The sequence below is a fragment of the Rattus norvegicus genome, chromosome 2 (genome assembly GCF_021556685.1).
Source record: "Rattus norvegicus strain SHRSP/BbbUtx chromosome 2, alternate assembly SHRSP_T2T, whole genome shotgun sequence".
NCBI lineage: Eukaryota > Metazoa > Chordata > Mammalia > Rodentia > Muridae > Rattus > Rattus norvegicus.
In genome coordinates, this window is record NC_141535.1 from 30,026,186 (window position 1) to 30,047,475 (window position 21,290).

The 21,290-nt window shown below is 45.9% G+C and overlaps 1 long non-coding RNA gene across 1 annotated transcript; it reads right to left on the reverse strand.

Moving 5' to 3' along the window:
- Window positions 1-5,335: 5,335 nt before the first annotated feature.
- Window positions 5,336-19,807, reverse strand: LOC148006637 (uncharacterized). The gene is made up of 3 exons (XR_015673795.1): window positions 19,704-19,807; window positions 17,736-17,811; window positions 5,336-5,555 (listed from the first exon to the last, which is right to left on the reverse strand). It is a non-coding gene; the product is annotated as an uncharacterized LOC148006637 (long non-coding RNA).
- Between the last annotated feature and the right edge of the window lie 1,483 nt (window positions 19,808-21,290).

Sequence of the window (21,290 nt, forward strand, 5' to 3'; positions counted from 1 at the left end):
AATGCAATAAAGCATGTGATACCAACGCTGGCTTGACAAGTGGTGACTGTTGTCACATAAAGCCCCTCCATCTTCTAAGCACTGTACCCTCTTCCTTCTGAGTGTCTGTTCTTTCTTTAACATGATACTGCTGGCTTAGGGTTATGTCATACTCTGAGTTTCCCCCAAAAGAAAATCCTAAGCAAAACTCTGAGGACAAGCAGTGCACTAAGGAGGTAATCTCAGAAAGGACGCAGAAGCAGACTTTGGATTTTAAGTGTTCTTCTATGTCTGAATGTTGTAGGCTTGGTCAACAGCCTATGGGCACGTAGGAAGGTACTAGAACCTTTAGAAGGAGGGGTCTGATGTAAGAAAGTTAGGTTATTGGGGTGTGTCCTTGAAGAAAATATTAGTACCCTGTCCTCTCTTGATTCTTTGTCTTTACTTATCCAGAAACTATGGGGCAAACAGCTCTGCTCTGCCCCGTGTGGTAGAACGTGTTGACTGTGCCACCAGAGGGATTGGCATGGGATGGGTGAGGTTAAGCATTGTCTGAGCCCCAGAAATCTCAAAAACTGAGATTAGAATCTCACTCTGAGACCGGCAGGTGTAGGGTTAACTTTCTGTTTCTGAGCCTGCCTTGGAGAACTTACCCAGGGAACTTCCAACTGGATGCCTGCGGGCAGTGGTACCCTTCATCTGGAAGGCCTCTCCATGCTAATGAGATATCCCAGTAGCCTCGGCCTTTAGCCAATGACCTTTTCCCTCTCTGGATATTCTCACGCTCTTCCCCAAAACTATGTAACCCTTGGTTCACCCTGAATAAAGTGTATGTGTTCAAACCCACCCCCAGTAAAGAAATATGAACAAGCTAAGATAGTCTCAAAGCGCTGCTTCGTTAGAGATCATTGGAGAAGGCCTTCTTCCCCCCAACCCCACCTCCCAGCACTTGCTACCGACCCTGTTCCTCCCAGACTCCACTTCACCACCTCTTGGCCTGGCAGGCAGTGGCATCTGATGCCCCAGAGGAAAGAGGAGGACTGTGGACCCCACCCATTCCAGAGTTCAGTCTGTCCTCTCTAATCTGTTGTACGGCGGTGCCAGGACACCACTAGAGAGGTGGAACCCAGTATGTTCCACACCATAACGTACAGCCTCACTGCAGGTCCCGAGCTTAGCCAATGAGGATTGAGACAATGAGCCAAAATAAAGGGTTCGCACTTTAAGCTGACATATCAGGCACTTTGTCACAGTGATTGAAAGCTAGCACACACAGTGAAGGTACAGGAAGTGACTTGGGAAAGGGAAATGGTTAACAAAGAGCACATTTAGACGGTGGCTAGCTCTGGGACTCTCCTCCCTACTTCCCTAATGCTCTCTGACTTCAGGTGATGACTAAGCCCCAATGAATTCTCTCTTTGGTTTAAAAAAAAAAATCAAGAATGAAAAGCCAGACAACCCCAACAACTGTAGTACACCAAAACAAGGGACAGGGGACAGGGGAGGCAGCAAGGGACAAGGGACAGGGGAGGCAGCACGTTAAAGTACTCACCGTGCAAGTGTGAGGATCCAAGTTCAACTCCAGCATCCACATAAAAACGCCAGGCATGGTGATTCACATCTGCAATCCCAATGCTGGGGATACAGAAACAACTAGATAGTTGGAGCTCACTGATTTGCAAGCCTAGGCCAATTGGAAAGTTCTGGGTCGCAATGAGATCCTCTTTCAGAAATCAACGTGGATCCTGAGGACCAATACCAAAGGTTGACTTCTGGCCTCTACTGCACCACCCCACTAAAACTCATTAACTTAGTTGGCTAATTTAGTTGGATAATTACGAGCTAGCAGTTATCTCTGCAATTATCAATAAAATCTCTACCTCAGATTGAATCGCGCCTTGTAAGATCTCAGATTTATAAAAAGATAAAAAGTATCCATTGGCAGGTGAGGGAAGAGGTCACCTCAGGACACATATACCTCTAGGTCTGCCTTGATTTTCAATGCGTGTTTTATCTACTTAAACTACACTTTACAACTCAATAAAAGTTAACCCACTTTCCCTAAGAGCTCCAGTGAACAGCAAAGAATTCAGAGGCAAACCCCTGAGAAGCAAGCGACACTGTCCCAGAAAACACTAGAGTGTCTAACAAAGGCTCAATATGGTTCATCACATCAAAACCAAGGGGTTGAAATTAAAGGATTTGTACTGTGTGTGATGTGTGTGTGTGTGTGTGTGATGTGTGTGTGTGATGTGTGTGTGATGTGTGTGGTGTGTGTGTGTGATGTGTGTGATGTGTGTGTGTGATGTGTGTAATGTGTGTGTGATGTGTGTGATGTGTGTGTGATGTGTGTGATGTGTGTGTGTGATGTGTGTGATGTGTGTGTGATGTGTGTGATGTGTGTGTGATATGTGTGTGTGATATGTGTGATATAGTTTGTGTGTGTGTGATGTGTGTGTGTGTGATATGTGTGATGTGGTATCTGTATTTGTCTGTGTGTGTGTGATGTGTGTGTGTGTGATGTGTGTGTAATGTGTGTGGTGTGTGTGTGTGATGTGTGTGGTGTGTGTGTGATGTGTGTGATGTGTGTGTGATGTGTGTGTGATGTGTGTGTGATGTGTGTGTGTGATGTGTGTGATGTGTGTGTGATGTGTGTGTGATGTGTGTGATGTGTGTGTGATGTGTGTGTGATGTGTGTGATGTGTGTGTGATGTGTGTGATGTGTGTGTGTGATGTGTGTGATGTGTGTGATGTGTGTGATGTGTGTGTGATGTGTGTGTGATGTGTGTGATGTGTGTGTGATATGTGTGATATAGTTTGTGTGTGATGTGTGTGATGTGTGTGCTGTGTGTGTGTGATGTGTGTGCTGTGTGATGTGTGTGTGATGTGTGTGATGTGTGTGTGATATGTGTGATATAGTTTGTGTGTGTGTGTGTGTGTGATATGTGTGATGTGGTATCTGTATTTGTCTGTGTGTGTGTGATGTGTGTGATGTGTGTGTGATATGTGTGATATAGTTTGTGTGTGTGATGTGTGTGATATAGTTTGTGTGTGTGTGTGATGTGTGTGCTATGTGTGCTGTGTGTGATGTGTGTGATATAGTTTGTGTTTGTGTGTGTGTGATGTGGGTGTCTGTGTGTGATGTGTGTGATGTGTGTGTGATATGTGTGGTATAGTTTGTGTGTGTGTGTGTGTGTGTGTGTGTGTGTGATGTGGGGTGCTGTATGTATGTGTGTGAGATGTGTATGTGGGCTATGTGATGTGTGTGTGTGTGTGTGTGTGATGTGTATGTGGGGTGTGTGATGTGAATGTGTGTGTGATGTGTATGTGGGGGTGTGTGATGTGAATGTGTGTGTGATGTGTATTGGGGTGTGTGATGTGTATGTGGGGTGTGTGATGTGTGTGTGTGTGATATGTATGATGTGGTATCTATGTATGTCTGTGTGAGATGTGTGTGATATAGTTTGTGTGTGTGATGTGTATATGGGGTATGTGATGTGTGTGTGTGTGATGTGTATGTGGGGTATGTGATGTGTATGTGGGATGTGTGATGTGTATGTGGGGTGTGTGATGTGTATGTGTGTGTGTGATGTGTATTGGGGTATGTAATGTGTGTATGTGTGTGTGAGAGAGAGAGGGGGGAGAGAGAGAGGGGGAGAGAGAGAGAGAGAGAGAGAGAGAGAGAGAGAGAGAGAGAGGTGTGACTTTAAAAGAGAACAATGAATGGTGTCAACACACTGGAACTCTAACTCAGAGTGTAGCCTGACACTCTGTAGGGAAGATGCTGGAAGGGGTGTGAGTGGAGGGCGACTGTTCACGTTCCCCACCTGCATTTAAAAGGAGAAAATTACAAAAGAGAATACTTTGGGAGCAAGCCGGTAAGGACAGAGTCTACCCAGCACACTGGCCGGGAGTCTTCCTCATGAGGACACTCATCTGACATCCTACTTCATAGTCTTAAACATCTTTGAGAAATGCAAGCAAATCTACTGAAGGACCCTTGTTCTCACTGAAGCATAAGAACTATTAGGAGGCTTGGCCTGATAGAAAGTAGGTAGGTTACTCTAAAGGCTTTCTCCAGCTTTACACCCACAGCCTCAGGTCAAGATCAGGCCAAGTACCAGCTTCCAGCCTTGGGTCAAGGCTAGGCTAAGTTCCATTCTCCACCTACAGTTCTCGGGAGGAGAAGGGACATTCCTGAAAATCCGCAGAATGTACTGACTGATAGTCACCTGGCCCCCTGGTCCCAGGTAGGGCTCCAAGGCACGCCATGTAAGTTTAAACTGTAACCTTGCTGAGGTAACCTGTAGCTCTGAAAGGATAAATAAAAACTGCTTGTCACAGCCATTCGGGTCGCCTTCCAGTCACTCACCGGGAGGGGCTGATCGAAGATCGACCCTGACACGCCGGAAATGAAGCCTCTTGCATTTGCATTGAACTCCGTTCTCGAGCCTCACTGGAAGGGGGGGGGGGTGTCTCCCGGTAGTTAAGACTCACTTCCAGCCTTACACTATGAAATGGTAACATTAAAATCTGAACAGTTTGAAATTATTCAGATTTATCACTTCATAAAAATTCCAATTTTGGGCTAAGAGAGATGGCTCGGCCATTAAAGGCTAGGTTCACAACCAAAAAAAAAAAAAAAAAAAAAAACAACTCCGATTTACCAGAAAGCCACAGACATTAAAGTGACATTAAAGCAGAAAGAGGATTCCCAAAACAAGCTGGTTAGCAAGGCTAGTAGCCATAATGAATTAGCTCTGAGTTCGATTGAGGACCCTGTAGGCATAAGAATGATAAGGTCGAATGCACTCAGACACCTAGAGTCTCAGAATTGAGGACAGGAGGAGTGGAGCCATTCCCTGCCTACTTCTACCTGCTCTGGAACCATGATATCCCACTGAAGACCACCGGCACTGGATCACGTAGCATAAACACCCGGAATTCTCCATGCTGACGAGGGATCTAGAGAGCCCCCAAGCATTCAGCCAATGAGCTTTCCTTCCCGAGCATCCCTTCCCACAAAAGGTATTCAATCCCTGGTTGACCCTGAATAAAGGTCATGTACTCCAACCCATCATCAAATAAACTAATATGAACAAACAGGGATCGTCGGGGCTGGGGATTTAGCTCAGTGGTAGAGCGCTTACCTAGGAAGCGCAAGGCCCTGGGTTCGATCCCCAGCTCCGAAAAAAAGAACCAAAAAAAAAAAAAAAAAATAGTACAAACAGGGATCGTCTCTTCGTTAAGGATCACCACCACGTGAGTGTGTGTGTTTCATTCTCAAATCCAGAGAGCTCTTGGGTGGGTGTGCAGGGTTCGAACTACACACACACAACAATAATAACAATAAATCTTTAAAAAATAAGCATTTCTAATTTTAATAGTAGGAATTCTTTGTGGGTTTAAGTGAAAACAGTCCGTTGAGGGATAGACAAACGCAGGTCGGGGCGAGAGACTGTAAAAGCACATCCGGGAAGGGGTTCACGGGCTAATGTCAGATACAGTGTGGGAACCTCTGGCAGTTCTCAGGGCAGCCTCCGTTGTCAGAAGAGCTGGGAAGGCGAGGCACAGGCCTGAAAAGACAGGGAAGAGCAGGACTCACAGGTTACTGTCTGAGCTCGATGGCCCCAGGCCATCAATTTTTCTCTTTTGTTCAAAAGAAAATAGGGCTGGACAGTGGTGGCACTTGCCTTTAATCCCAGCACGCAGGAGGCGAGGCGAGGCAATCGGATCTCTTGTGTATATGGGACTCTAATAGCTCACTCTTAATAGCTATCTGTGTCTGCAGAGATAGAGTAAGCGAACGGTGATCAGATCTTAAGGTCGGGCTGCCCTCTGACTCGGCTGTGCGGAACACTGTAATGGTCTTTTACAAGTCATCCATTATAGCTAAATCCCGCCGAATCGCTTTTAGCTGGCTCCATCTAGAGGTGAGAAAAATAACTGCCCGTGTATTGGAGAGACTAGGAATTAGATCCCTGACAGCCAAATAGGGACAAAGGTCATAAATAGAGAAAGACAGAGCATTTCCGGCTTCTCTATCGCTCTCGGCACAGGAAGTAACGGCCTGGAGCCTTGGGACAAGCATCCGACAGGTTTCTCTCACTAGTAAGGTTTCACCCGCATTCCCACTAGCCTTTCCAGGCTGATCAGATAAGCAGAGATCCCGTCTGGGCACACTTGCCTAAAGCTGCCGGCCTTCCTTTGTCTAAACAGACCAATTCTTAATTAGAGGAAAAGAACTCATCCCTGGCCAACAAAAATCACCTCAACCCAGAGTTATCCAGGGGAAAAGAGACTTGTCATCTTTCTGCTCTCTTTCGTCTTGAGTCCCTTGCTGTGTGTCTCTTGCTTCTTGATTTTGTCTTAAACTGGGACAAACAGTTAACTGAGGTTCCTTGTTTTAGTTAGGGTTTTACTGCTGTGAACAGACACCATGACCGAGGCAAGTCTTACAAAGGACAACATTTAATTGGGGCTGGCTTACAGGTTCAGAAGTCCAATCCAGTATCCTAAAGTGGGAACATGGCAGTATCTAGGCAGGCATGGTGCAGGAGGAGCTAAGAGTTCTACAACTCGTTCTGGAGGCAAACAGAATACTGACCTCTAGGCAGCTCGAATGAGGGTCTTAAAGTCCACACCCACAGTGACACACCCACTCCAACAAGGACACACCTCCTAATAGTGGACCAAACATACACAAACCATCCATGCCTGTTTAACACATCACAGCAGCATCCTACATGTTACAGGATCCTTCTGGCTGACAAACTCAACCCATTCCTTAAACTTCTCCAGCCAAGAGGCTGCCCTTTCCTTCCCCCAGCTGGGCTTCCTTATATAATGCAGCCATTTTGGTTACTGGCTCTTTTGTCTACCCTTTACCCTCCTGGCTCTCCCCTCTCCTGTCTCCCCTCTTTCCTCTCTCCTGACATGCCCCCCAACCCCTGCTCCACACCCCCCCCAGAGACAAGTCCACTTTGGACTCTCCCAGATGTCCTTGCCTCTGTCCGTGCTCTCTCTTTTATCTACGAAAAACGTTCTCCTCCACCATACCTAAAGGCAGTCCCGTCCTTCTAACTTTTTTAAAAAAGATTTATTTATCTTATGTATGTTCCTTGAAGACAAACAAGGAACACCAGAAGAGGGCATCAGATCCTGTGAGCTACCATGTGGTTGCTGGGATTTGAACTCAGGACCTCTGGAAGGGCAGTCAGTGCTCTTAACCACTGAGCCATCTCTCCAGCCTCATGTTCTTCCAATTTCTAGAGTCTGCCTTCTTTGCTACTTCTCCCCTCCATGTGTTGTAACAATTCCTCTCCTTGTCTATTCCACAATTGTCTCTCCAGATCTGGAGCAGTGGTTCTCACCCTTCCTAACGCTGCAATCCTTTAATACGTACAGTTCCTCATGTTCTGGTGGTCCCCAACCATAAAATTATTTTCATTGTCACTTCATAACTGTAATTTTGCTATTTGTAAATACCTGATATACAGGATGTATTTTCATTGTTAAAACTGAGCAAAATTAAAACATAGTGATTAATTACAAAATATGCAATCATACCTCATGAAATATTTATTTCTAATTACAAATAAATGTAAATGTCTTAAAACATGATGCAGCATGTGGTAAGAGGCTTAAACTAACAATAGCAAACTACCTTGCAACATTTTGCAACAGTGTGTATAAAAAGCTAACGTCAGAGGGAAGGTTGAGATTGCATCTTTCCCACCAGAAATTCCCGAGAAGTCTTCACAAGAGTACCATGAAGGTCATCTCTTATAACAAGTCTACATCCATATTTAGACATGCTAACTAACAAGCTATAAAAACCTGTTTCACAAAGGCATGTTGTTGGAAATGGAGAAGGCAAGGCAACACAGTCTCGGGCAGAACAGGATATGACTGGAAACCCTTGATCAAGAACTTTCTAACTGGCATTGCAGAGAAGTCAGTTCTTCCTGTGCCACCGTTAACAACTTTAAGGAAGTTGTTGCCTCAGGAATATCTTAAGCTTTGACTGTGGTGGGTTTCTGGCGAGCACAAACAAGACACCAGGTAGACTGAGAAATTACAAGGAAATTCCATCCTCAAACACGTGCAGGTGTTCTTTTGCAGAAATTATCATTGTAATCTTTTTATCTGGTTCAATGTCATGTCCCTCAAAGAACACAGATATGTAGGCATGTTTTTGTGCAGTGTGTAAGGATAATCTTTGTATTGTTCATGCTGATTTCTCTGCCCCCATACTTAGTTCCAACTGGCATTGTAATGCTTATTCCAAGTGTTTCCTGTTTCAAGTTTCTGTAAATATTGCTCCCTGTTTATTCTCTGACTTTTCAAAAAGTTGATCCACCAATAGCTGAGCAGAAGAGAGAACAGTGATGGACTTCTACCAGCTTGGGGGAAGGGGAACAGAACCATGAGGAGAGGAGTAAACTAATTATCCTTTTTTAAAAAGATCCATTCATTTATTTAATGTATATGAGTACACTGTAGCTGTCTTCAGACACACCGGAAGAGGGCATCGGATCTCATTACAGATGGTTGTGAGCCACCATGTGGTTGCTGGGATTTGAACTCAGGACCTCTGGAAGAGCAGTCAGTGCTCTTAACCGCTGAGCCATCTCTCCAGCCCTTAATTATCCTTAATATCAATGTAAGCAGTGGATTAATCAAGCAGCTGTATTTCTTTACCTTATGCTAGTCACCACTAAACACACACACATGCACGCACGCGTGTGCACACACACACACACACACACACACACACACACACTTATTCAAAACTGTGCCTCAATAGCTAAATGATCTTCTTTTACCTCCTATACTAATCTGGCAACCTTCCCACCCCATCCCATCCCACGATACTTGCATATAATTATTGATCTGGCTCTTTAGGCATCGGGCGTGTTTCTGTGATCTCTCTCCAGTGTTGAGCTTTGGTCTTTTGCTATACATTGTAATACTAAATACTGGGCCCCAAGGCCTGGTTGCCCCCAGAGATGAGAGAATCTGCCCGTACACAAAGTAATGCTATGTGATCATGCTCCTTAATTGAACACTATTGGCCAACAGCTCATAGCTGGGCAGAAGAGAGGTAGGTAGGGTTTTGGTTGCCAGGCTGGGGGTCTGAGGAGGACCATGGGAGAAAATGAAGGAAGAAGGTGGGGAGAGGAAAAGACACCATGGGGTGGGTGAGCCACGGAAACACGGCCGTGAGGGCTGGTCATTTGGAGTTAAGAGCTGCTCAGATGCAACATGGTGGGTTATAATTTGGGGTTATTGTTGGCAAAGTAGACTCTAATAGTTGTATTAGAATCTAGTGCGTTCAATTCTGCTTACAAATATAAAAGTCGCACGACTTTTATCTGGGGACTGGATGATCAAAGATGGGGTAGAAACCCCCAATTGAGATTAATAAATAACACAACAGTCCATGGCTGCTTCTTCATGGCCCTAATTCCTCCATCTTTCCGGCTGATCTGAATCTTCCCTCTCCCTCTCTCCTTCCTCTGGATGGTGTACATCTTGGCTTACTTGCTATCCTTCCCAGCCATCTGGGTGATTAACACGTATTGACAAGGCAGGGAATAAATGGCAAGAACTGTTTACACAAACTTGAAACAGGAGGTTCTTGGTGTAAGCATGCTATGTCCCACTAACGTAAGATAAAAATAGAGAAATCCTCATTTGAATGACCCAAGAGTAAACACTGTACACGAACATTGTGCCTACAGAGAGGGTCTGAGAAGACAGCATGGGGAAAAGATCTGAAACTGAGAGGGCGAGAACATTAAACTGTATCCTAGGGACTTGGGCTGGGAAACAGCCAGCTTAGATTAGAGGTTTAGAAGAGACAGCTATTGTGGTAAGCATATAACATGAAAATTTAGTCTCTGTCTCAATTACTTGGAAGCTAGCCAGGGCTAGAGAAAAAAACGGCCACCCTTTTAAAATTACATTAACGAAGATAAGGCAGGCAGCATGTAAATTTTATTGTCATCCATTTTTTTTCCCCCAAAGCCGACATTCCATTTGGGATGATCAGATCTTTTCAGGCAAATCGAGGCATCTTGGATTCGATCCGTGCAGTGATAAGCTTATCTCATTCAAGATGCAAAGATGTCATCCAAGGAGCTACTGCAGTTCACTTTATCGCTGAAAAGTGCTCTAAACTATGGGCTTGCTTGTTTGCAGTTAAAATTAATGAGGATTGCTTGATCTCGGTTCCCATGAGACCAAATCTGCTTCCCCTGGTTGCTTCTATGCCACGCAGTGGCAAGCCGCCCTCTTCTAGAGGTCCCCTAGGCGATAGTTACCACGCCTCACACACACACACACACACACACACACACACACACACACACACACACACCTCGTTCTGTGGGCCCTGCCCGTTCTCACTCAGAGCAGGTTCTGTTGAACCAGATCCGCATGCTCCGAATGCCTCTCAGCCGTTTCTTTCACACACTGTCCTCTTTGGCCCGGTAAAATCAAAGTTCCAAAAACTTACAATTTAGCAATTAGATTTATATATTAAGTTCTCAATCCACAATTCATCCACACAATAAATTCACTGGAATTGATAAAGATATAAACCGTCCACGTAGACGAGATAAAAATCGATCTAGTTCACTTAAGTCAGAACCACCCTCCTCCACAGGCCCCATCTTGATCCCTCTCCTTCCTCCTCTCTCCTGCCTTACAAAAACTTTGTCCCTGCCCCACTCTACACTGTCTAATCATGTATCGAGTTGACATCAACCTACACTTGCCAGTAGGTTATTTCTCTGCCATTGGTGAAATAAGCCAATTCAAGACAGATTAGATTACATTAAAGGCAGGTTTATTGGGAAGCTGCTCTTGGGTGGGTGAGTTCACGGGCCCCAAGGACCAAGGCCAGGGAACTCACCATGGGGAAGGGGGAGGAAGGGGAGGAGGAAGAGGAGGGAGAGGAGGAGGAGGAGGAGGAGGAGGAGGAGGAGGAGGAGGAGAGAGAGAGAGAGAGAGAGAGAGAGAGAGAGAGAGAGAGAGAGAGAGAGAGAAGCATGCGCACAGAGAAAAGAGAGGAAGAGGGAAAGAGGGAGAGACCAAAACGTCTGGATTATATAGGGAAGAGACTCTGAGGGAAAGGCTCCTGGGCTGGAAAGTTCAAGGTTGGGGGCAGAGTACACCAGATGAGGATTGAGGAATGTTGGAAGATGTTGTGTTTTATTAAAAGATAGAGAAATCAAGGTTATATTTGAGGAAGTCTCGGTATGGTGTGGAGGAAGGGGGTGCCTCTGTGGACCCATGTTGAGGCATCCCTTACCCCTCAGGTACCAGCCATGGTATAGTATAGTGTAATATAGAGTTTATTATCAGGGTATGGGGAGGAGAGTTGGGGAGTGGGGAATAGAGGAGGCCGACCATGAGCTGGGGAGAGGGAAATGGGGAGAGAGAGAGAGAGTAAGGAACAGGAGCAAGAGGAGAGAGCAGGAGCAAGAGAGTGAGGAGTGGGGCAAGCAGCCCCTTGTATAGTGAGTTAGGCACACCTGGCTGTGGCCAGGTAACTGTGTGGCAGAGCCTAGATGAAATGCCAACAGCAGAACCTGGAGGCTAGGTCTACATTGATATGTAAAATATGCAGCTCAGTCCTCTGTCCTAACCAAACCCTAGCTTTCTGACTTAACAAAAACAGGTTTTAAAACTTTTCCTCTTAGCTACCATCTCACTTCAGAGTGAAATAGCAAAGCTTTGTTCTGGGAATCCAAATTGTTGCATAGTTGCAAAAACAGTAAACTGTTTAAAGTGTTCCCTTTACAAGACAAAGAGAGTTACTTCTTGTAACTCTTGTGGCAGTGTCTTCTTTGGTGATATTTGCCCCTGACTTTTGGTGACTCACTCAGTACCAAACCTGAATGGCATCCTAACACGGCAGCAGCAGCAGCAGCGAGGAGGTGATTATCTATCGTGGAGGTGATTATTACAAAGGTGGTGGTGAGCGACCAGCCTGCTCATTTTAAATCACCTACAGCACCGGTCAGCAACAGGAAAGTATACACAGTGGGTAAAAAGCATGTGACTGGTCGCTATCTTGACTTTGGCTTCACTGCCACCTTGGTTATGGCCTGTCACATGACTGGTAGCCATCTTTGTTGTGGGAAGGTCATACCTTCACTGCAATTTGGTGCACTCACGCTTAAAAATAAATAAGGTATATTTACTAATCAAGATATAAGTTTTCAAGGTTAAGCACAGGATGGGTAACTATAATCAAACTAAGCTTCTCTGTTCAGATATACTTCGGATAGACAGATAGTCCTCAGGCACTTCAGAAACCTGCTGAATACGGCATTTAAAATCTTAAAACTTACGATGCTCAAAATGACAGCAACTCCCAAATCCTAGCAATATTACATCCAAGGACTCCAAGAAGATACAGAGACAACAAGAAAGGACTCTACCTAGATTATGGTACCATAGCCTGCTCCATTGCCTTGCCTGATGCTAAGGCCCAGCCTGAACTGTAGACCAACAGGACACAGGACATGCCTCAAGGTCAGTCTCCCAAGTTCTTCCTCCACAGGAAGACCTCCCAGATTTGCAGGCCTGGCAGCCAAAGATTGATCCTATTCCTGGGACCTGAATGAAGCCAAATGAAGCCATGGGCAACACAGGAACCTAGTGAGGTGGCTGTCTAGGTAATGGATAAGCCTTTCATTTTAATTGATACATAGGCCATTTAGATTACAATATATCCTTGAGGAATAAGCTAGGGAAAGAAGTAACTTTCTCTAAAGGAACTCACTTAACAATGACTGTTCCTAATAATGAACCTCCAGTGACACATGATGAACAATTTGGATAGGAAAAGGTATAAGGATTTAAGTTTATGTAAGGTCTGAAAATATGAAAGCTTCTAAAAAAAAAAGTTTGATAGTCTAAGTGAAGGACCCTAGGGGCTTTCACCAGTCATTCGCCCACCTGCCTCGGGGCAAGGCTAGGTCAAGTTCCATTTTCTGCCCACAGTTCTCAGGAGGAGCAGGAACATTCTTGAAAACCGAAGAACACACTGACATAGTCACCTGATCCTCTGGTCTCAGATAGAGTTCAAATGCATGTCATAATCTGCTCTTGCTGCTAGCCAATAGATTTAAAGGTCAATATGCTTAGCCAATAAGTTTAAACTGTAACCTCCCTGATGTAACCTGTACCCCTAAAAAGTATAAAAACTGCTTGCTATAGCCATTCGGGGTCACTTGCCTTGAGGGACTGGTTGAGGGTCGATCCCAATGCACTGGAAAGTAAACCTCTTGCTTTTGCATCGATCTGCATCTTGGTGTCTCACTTGGGGGTGTCTCGAAGTAAGTACCACTGACCGAGAGTCAGGGTCTTACATAAAGTGTATGAAAGTCTAGGAAAATGATTGAGGTTGGTAATGGAAGTTATAAAGGTTAGAGGATGTAAAAAACTTAGATGGTGAGAGAAAAGTGATTTACTTTTTGTAAACTTAATACGCTTCAGGGAATCCACCTCTCACAGATCAAATGCACTCCAGATAAGTTCTGTCAGTCAACAGCCTGTTTCCCTCCCCATGAGCCTGTGGGATTTGTTCCCCTATCACTGGTCCTGACTTCCCATCCCTCCTCCAATTACCAAGACTATGGGCCTGAGAGTTTCAAATATACACCCAAGGAAAAAAAATTCCCTCAACTCTTTAATTTTATCTTCTGCCCCTAATATTTAGTATAAGAATTCATGGTTTTCTGAAGAAGAATAATACCCCAGACTCAAATAGTATGTAAAAGAAAGAACATTTTATTCTGTAGAAGTCTAGCATTTTGAGTTCTACCATTTACCAAGATAGAGACGTCCAGGTGAGCCCAAAGGACCAGTTTAAAGCACATCAGGGGGATTCCAGGGATGGGTGGTTGACCTTTATCTTTTTTTTTTTTTTTTTGTTCTTTTTTTCGGAGCTGGGGACCAAACCCAGGGCCTTGCGCTTCCTAGGTAAGTGCTCTACCACTGAGCTAAATCCCCAGCCCCAGTTGACCTTTATCTTGATTGGTTGATTCTATCTCTAGGGATATCCCAAAACCATTGCTGGGGGTAGGGGGGCTAGAAACTGTTGCTGACTTGTTGCTGCCCTTGACTCAGGTCAGGTGGTAGGGTGGCTGACCAAGCCTGGAGTTTTTCCAGTACTTGCCTAGATTTGCCCAGTTTTGGAAAACACAGACTTAAGCCTGTGAGGTTTGGGTTGGACCTCTACCGGGACCCCTTGATTGAGACTCACGGAGGTGATGATCGATGCAAAAACGAAAGGAGTTGTATTGTTCCAGCATGTTGGGGCCGCCCCACTTCAAGAGTGTAAAGGCCCTGAGCAGACTCTAACAGGGGGTTATATACACTTGATAAAGGCAGAATTCAGGTAACAGTAACTGGGCAAGGTACAATTGGTGGAGCAAAGTGACCTTTAAACTGATTTGTGGTCAGTGGACCATCCGGTACTTTCCAAAGAGGGTCGATTGAGGGTCACATGTGGCTTTGTCTGACAGTTGGCTTGTGGTTTTTCCAGGAACTAAGCTGGCTCTACCCTACCTGGAAGGGAGGGGTCTTAGTGCTTGGAGACTTGTGGTGGAATTTTCCCACTGGCCTTAAACTGACTCCGACTCGGGCTCTTTCATTTCCCCTTTTTCTTTGAGCATAGTTTCAATCCTGAGGCTTGTAGTCCTCCAGCTTGTACTCCTGATTTTCTGAATCCAGCTGCTTATATTGTTGTCTTAAGATCATAAATGGATTGTGTTTATTTGTTTTGAAAGCTACTAAGTGATTTAAAACGCAGGGGCCAAAAGTAAAAGTAAAAATCATCAAGGGTCCTAGCAAAGTAGAAATTAAGGTGGTAAAGCAGGGGAAGTTATTGAACCAAGACTCAAACCACCCTTGGACTTGTTCACCTTTTCTCTTGGCAAGTCCTTCTCTAATTTTGGCCATGGAATCTTTAACTACCCCTGAGTGATCTAAGTAAAAACAGCATTCTTCCCACCTCCTTGCTGGAGGAACAATAATATAAAAATAAAAAAAGTAATGTTGTCTTTTACCCTGCTTGTTCTGCACAACGGTGCCCCAAGATATCTGCTAGATATCTTGGTGGAAACACAGCCCAGCCGCACACTTTCCTACACTCTAACCCTCACATAAAAGAACACACAACACAATAATCTTAGATCCAATTGGTAAGATATAATTTCCCACTTAAACATACAAAGCCCGGTACTATCCATCCCTTGAGAACATTAATAACAACCTGTAAATACACAGAGCAGAATCTTAACATCACCTGCCACCTTGTCCTGCCACGGCTTCTCCCCTCTCCCTCCTGTCTCCTCCTCTCCCTTCAAACTTCTCTCCCACCCATCCTTCCTTCTCCTCCAATGATAGGCCTCCTTCTACCCTGTACCTGCCCCTCACCTGTACTTTACAAATTCAATGGGGAGGTGGTTCTGGTGAAGTCACCTGAGTCCTGAGTAGTGACTAGGCAGCTGTCCTTGGAGCAGTGGAATTAGCATCAAAATACAGTAACTTCATGGCAAACCGCCACACTAGACTGCATCCAGTTTTGCAAGACCACCTCAGAGAGAGAGAAGTCAATGACTCTTGTAAATGGGAGATGGGAGTTTCAATTCTTTCAATATCTGCATCTGTAGCTACCCTGAGTTCTTGATATCTCTGTCCCTGGAGTACTAAGGAGGTAGTCTCAGTGGCCGCACCTGCTGCACCCAGCCCCAGCCCCAGTAGCAAAGACAGAGTTTTAGCTACAGGCTCTCCCTTGACTCGGCAGTCTCCGTCCCATCTATTTAGCATTTCTTCAGAAGGGTGGTTTATTAGCCTTGGGACTAACTGTACTAGGACAAAGAAATATCTTGTCAGGTTCAGTACTTGTGCGTAAACACAAGCAGGGTGTAAGGCCTGTGGAGCAAGCCCACCATCCATTTTGGGGTTGTATAATATATGAAGCTCGGTCACCTGGGAAATAGGAGAGTTGCACAAAGACTGGTGGGATGATGGGACCTGCCCTCGGCAGAGCCCAGGCCCCTTCACCGCCTGCAAGGTAAGACCCATTCCTGCTTTCTGGGCCCACCTGCAGAAAGATAATGCATTAGACAGTGTGATAATTTGAGGTGGTAAAAGCAATGCCCTTGTAATAAGGGGATGCTATATCATAGCAGAGCCAGCAAGAGTTAGTGGTCCCAGAGTTGGATTCATTCAGTACTTGGAAGGTTTTCTTGATGAGATCAGTCAAGGGGGCTGGGTTAGGTAGATATAGGATTGGGTTCTCTAAAGTGTAGGGGGCTATTGTATGAGCTGACTAAGTCGTCAGAAGCAGGGGTGGGCTCTGGAGGTTCGAGTGGCATGATGGCCATTTCTTTGTTGGGTCCTACTGAAGCAGTAGGAACTTCTATCCTGAGCTGGACAGTGAAAAGGAGCCCATCATCACACCCATGTTTATAGAGTCTAAACCCCAAGGTTTTCCCCTTGAGCCAGCTACTATAAGCCAGCTTCCCCAGTTCAGCGAAGTCTACAAGTAGAGGGTTGCATGCTTGGATTAGCAGGGAGAGATTGTTTTATCTGACTTACAGTTAGTGGCCTTGGTTAGGTTCCTCCTGGCTGTAATCAGGTCCTGGGAGGAGGATGGGCCCCAGTAAGTATCTCCAGTGGTCTTGAATCCCCAACCACCACAGTAGGAGTCAGCCCCCTCAACACACACATACCCGTGCTGTCCTCCCCTGGTAGGCTTGTCCCAGGGACAGACATAGACCAGGGTAGTACGAAGGCGGCACCAGGTGTTTGGTCGGCTGCAGCCAAGCCCCCAATCTCTCAGACCCCGGAGTGCCGTTGGTGTATCTAAGAGTATAGGAAGGCCATCTAACCTAGTCTGCAGCTGTGGATATATTCCAAGAGTCTAGTCCTGCAGCCAGTTGTCATAGGTCAAAGGCCACCATGTGTGGGGGGGGGCGTTTCTCAGTTACCATGGTCACCTCATCTCCCGTGAGGGTCAAAGTCATGATCTAGGTCAGCTTGACCGGTCGGTGGGGGCTTGTCCCTCTGGCCATCCTCTCAGCTGGGAGCAGGAGCAGGAGAAGGGTGATTTTTGGCAAGAAAAGGAGTTCCATTTTCACAGGCTGTTGAGTGTGCTTGATCTTTATACAGTTCTTTGTGTGAGAAATTCTCCAATCTCTGTTCCAGGAGGGATAATCAAACGGGGTTGGGCAGGTAACTGAGAAGCAAGTATCCAGTCTGCGACTCTGTCCACCTTCGTAGCTGTTGGCGTGGTTAGGAGGATTATGTAGGGGCCCTTCCACCAAGATTCTAAAAACTTGGACTTGGACTTGGCAGACCTATATGGCCAGTTTGAAACTGATGGGGTATGTTGGTGGTCCCTGGAGCATAGACGGATTGGACCAGATCTCCCTCTGAACTGTCAGCCTCAGTTGGCAATCTCAAGGTCGGGTCAGGAAGCTACCAACGGTGTGGGTCCCCTGTAGAGAATCTCAAAGGGGTTCAAGTTCATCTGGTAAGGCGTGTTCCAGGCTTGGAACAGGGCCAAGGGAAGAAGTGCCACCCAGTCACCGCCATTCTCTAAGGTCATTCGTCGAGATCTCTTTTAGAGTTCTATTCATCCTGTTTACCGACCCTGAACTCTGGGAATGTTGTGCACAATAGAGTTTCCAATTAGTCCCCAAGACCTTAGCAAGCCCCTGACTTACCTGAGATACAAAGGCAGGCCCATTGTCTTTAGGTCGGTGTCATTATGCAGGTGAAGGCAGACAGATAAAATGAGGCCTGTCATTGGATGAGAAGGAAGGGAGTTGGGAACAGAGGTTTTAGAGGGGAGGGGTAAGAGAGAAGAGACAGAGTGAGGAAGAGGAGCTGGGAGAACATGGCAGCAGATGTTAAGATTCTTCTCTGCCCATAGTGACAGGTTGTTATGACCATTTTTAAGGGATGGGTGTGTACAGGTTTTTGTGTTGTCTAGATGGGCAAATTATATCTTATCAATTGGATCAGAGGATAGTGTCTGGTGTGTTCTTTCAGTGGTGGTTTAATTGAATTCAAGATAATGTATGGTGGTGGGGCACACCAGGCCCGCCACAGAATTGGGATATGTATGCCTGGCATAGTAACAACCTGCCCTGGGAACTAGATGGGTAGAGAGATTGCTTCCTGGGTCAGAGAGTACTTGGGAGCAGTGTGAAGCCACTGAAATAAATGATCACTACCTCCAATGGCCCCCAGGAGCCAGAACTAGCGAAATCATGACCGCCAGGGTACATGCAGAAACTGTCCACCCTTTTTTTATTTTTTACTGCAACAATTATCTGATCCAATTACCTTAGGTGCACCAAACCTGGGGAAAATCTCTTCTAGTATCTTCTTTGCCACCCGCATGGTGGTCTCCTGTTTGGTGGGGAAGGCCTCCACCTATCCTGAAAAGGTTTCTACAAAAACTAGTATTTGTAACCATATTTCCAAGGCTTGACCTCAGTAAAGTCTACTTCCCAAAAGACACCTGGCCTGTTTCCCCTGGGTCTTTTTCCTTTCCCCACCTTGGTGTGGCAGGCATTTACTTGTTGACACACCTGGCATCTTTCTATTACTTCCTCTGCCAGGTACCTCACATCCAGGATGAATACTCAAGAACCCTTGACTGCTTGTGCTAGTTTCTTGGTGCCCAGATGAGTTCATTGGTGCATCTGGGTAAGCAGATCTCTCGATTGGACCCAAGGTAAAATAACTTTTCCCTCCTGTGTCTTCCATTGTCCATCTCTGTTGTTGTAATTATATAAAAATAAAACGGTAATGTTTGGTCTTTTACCCTGCTAGGTCCTACACCTCAGTGCCCCAGATATCTGCTAGATATCTTGGCGGAAACACAGCCCAGCCACACACTTTCTTACACTCAAACCCTCACATAAAAGAACACACAACACAATAATCTTAGATCCAGTTGGTAAGATATAATTGCCCACTTAAACATACAAAGCCCAGTATCATCTATCCCTTGCACCTTTTATTTGCCAGGTCTCCAGCTTCTCCTTCTCCCACAACGACTCCTCGCTTCTCCCCTCTCTCCATCTTTTCTTTACTCACTCTCCCAACTATATCAACTCTTCCATGGTTTAGTTTCTCCTTCTCCTACAACGACTCCTAGCTTCTCCCCTCTTTCCATCTCCTGTCTCCTCTAACTTTTCTCAGTTCCTCATCGTGTCTCTAAACTGTCCCTTTCCCACCTATCTTCATTTCTCCTCTCCCAACTCTCTCAACTGTTCAATCCTTTTCCCCCCTGCTCAGGTTCTACTGGCTCAACTGTCACCAACTGTCTTCTCTCACCCTATTCTCTGAATCTAATCCCCCTCTCGCTCCTGACTCCTCCCTCTGCCCAAATCTAGCGCTCTTGCCTTTATTTTACAAATTCAGAGAGAACTCCAAGGCAAACCACAACACATCTCTTTTAAAGTAATCAGAGATTTGGACTACTCTGGGGTGTACTGTAGAAGGGGACAACCCTTAGTCCCGTTGTCTACCCCTCCCCTTTTCTTTGTTTCTATTAGTTGGACCGTGACAGTGGCAGGGTCTTTAGTAGCAATCTCTTTCACTGTTTTATCTGCAAAGTTGTTTCCCCTAGCTATGAAAGTCTCTCCTCTTTGGTGGCCTGGGCAGTGGATGATGCTCACCTTTAGTGGTTTGAGGAGAGCTTCCAAGAGCGCCTTGATATCAGCTTTGTTCTTAATCTCCCTGACACTGGATGTCAGGAGCCCCTCTGCTGGTATATCACCCCATGTACATGAGCAGTGGCAAAAGCATACCTGCTATCGGTGTAGATGTTGATTTTTTTTTGCCAGCCCCCAGATCTAAGGTATTGATGAGTGCAATCAGTTCCGCTTTCTGGGCTGATGTTCCAGAGGGCAATGAACCAGGTAACCTCAGCATTGGGCAGTGGTTGGTTGGAGAGATCTTTCTGCCACCCCTGTTCCTCTGCCAGGACCTGTAGATAGTTGTGGGCAGGTACCTTGGGATCAGGGTTAGGTAATAGAGTAACTGGGTTGAGGGTCACTAGAGGTGTGAAAGTGACTCTATTCAAGTTCAACAACAAAGTCTGGTAGTGGGTCATACGGGTGTTAGTGAGCCACCAGTCAGGGGGCTGGTGCACCACACTCTTGAGGGCATGGGCTGCCACGGTCAAGTCCTGTCCTATGGTCAGCTTATAGGCATCCTTAACCAGAACTGCCACCATCACTATTATCCTCAGGCAGGCAGGCCATCCAGCCGCTACACGGTCTATTTTCTTTGACAGGCAAGCAATGGGACATTTCCATGGGCCCAATGGTTGGGTCAGCACCCCCTTAGCCATCCCTCCGTTTTCAGCCACAAAATGATGAAAAGGCCTTCTGATGTCAGGCAGACCTAGAGCAGGTGTTTCCAAAAGAGCCCTTTTAATGGCATCAAATGCCTGTGAGGGGAACACCCTCTCACCCCAATAAAATGGTTGTCCAGTCTTATTCAAGGGATAGAGGAGTGCCACTAGCTCAGCAAACCTGGGAATCCATAACCTACAAAAAGCCAGCCATCCCAAAAATTCTTGCACTTGTTGGGGGTCTTTGGGGCAGCGATATGAAGGATGTTTTCCTTCCTGGCCTCTGATAACCAGCACCTCCCATCCTCTAACAGGTACCCCAGGTAGCTCACCATACACTGGCAGATTTGGGCTTTCTTGGCCAAGGCTCGATAACCTAACTTGCTCGGCTCTATCAGCAGCTGCTTAGTACCCCTGAGAGTTTTTCTCAGTCTCTGCTGCAAGTAAAAGGTCATCCACATACTGCAAAAGGGGTCACCTGTGGGTTAGACACATGGTAGATGGCAAGGTCACAATGTAAGGCCTCATCAAAGAGGGTTAGCAAGTTCTTGAAGCCCTGGGGCAGCTTAGTCCTGGTGAGCTGTCACATGATCCCTGCCTTGGGATCCACTCAAAAGCAAAGTATTCCTGGCTTTGGGGAGTCAAGGTTAGGCAGAAGAAGGCATCTTTGAGGTACTGTGTATCAGGTCCTGGGATATGGTAATGAGCTTAGCAGGGTGTAAGGATTAGGTACTGTGGGGTATATGTCAGCCATTCGCTGATTTATCTCACACAGGTCCTGCACTGGGTGACAGTCCTGGTTCTTGACTGGCAGGAGAGGTGTGTTCCATGCTGACCTACACCTTCTCATGATCCCCAAGTCCAGGAGCCTGTTAATGTGAGGCCAAATCCCCTCCAGAGCTTCCTG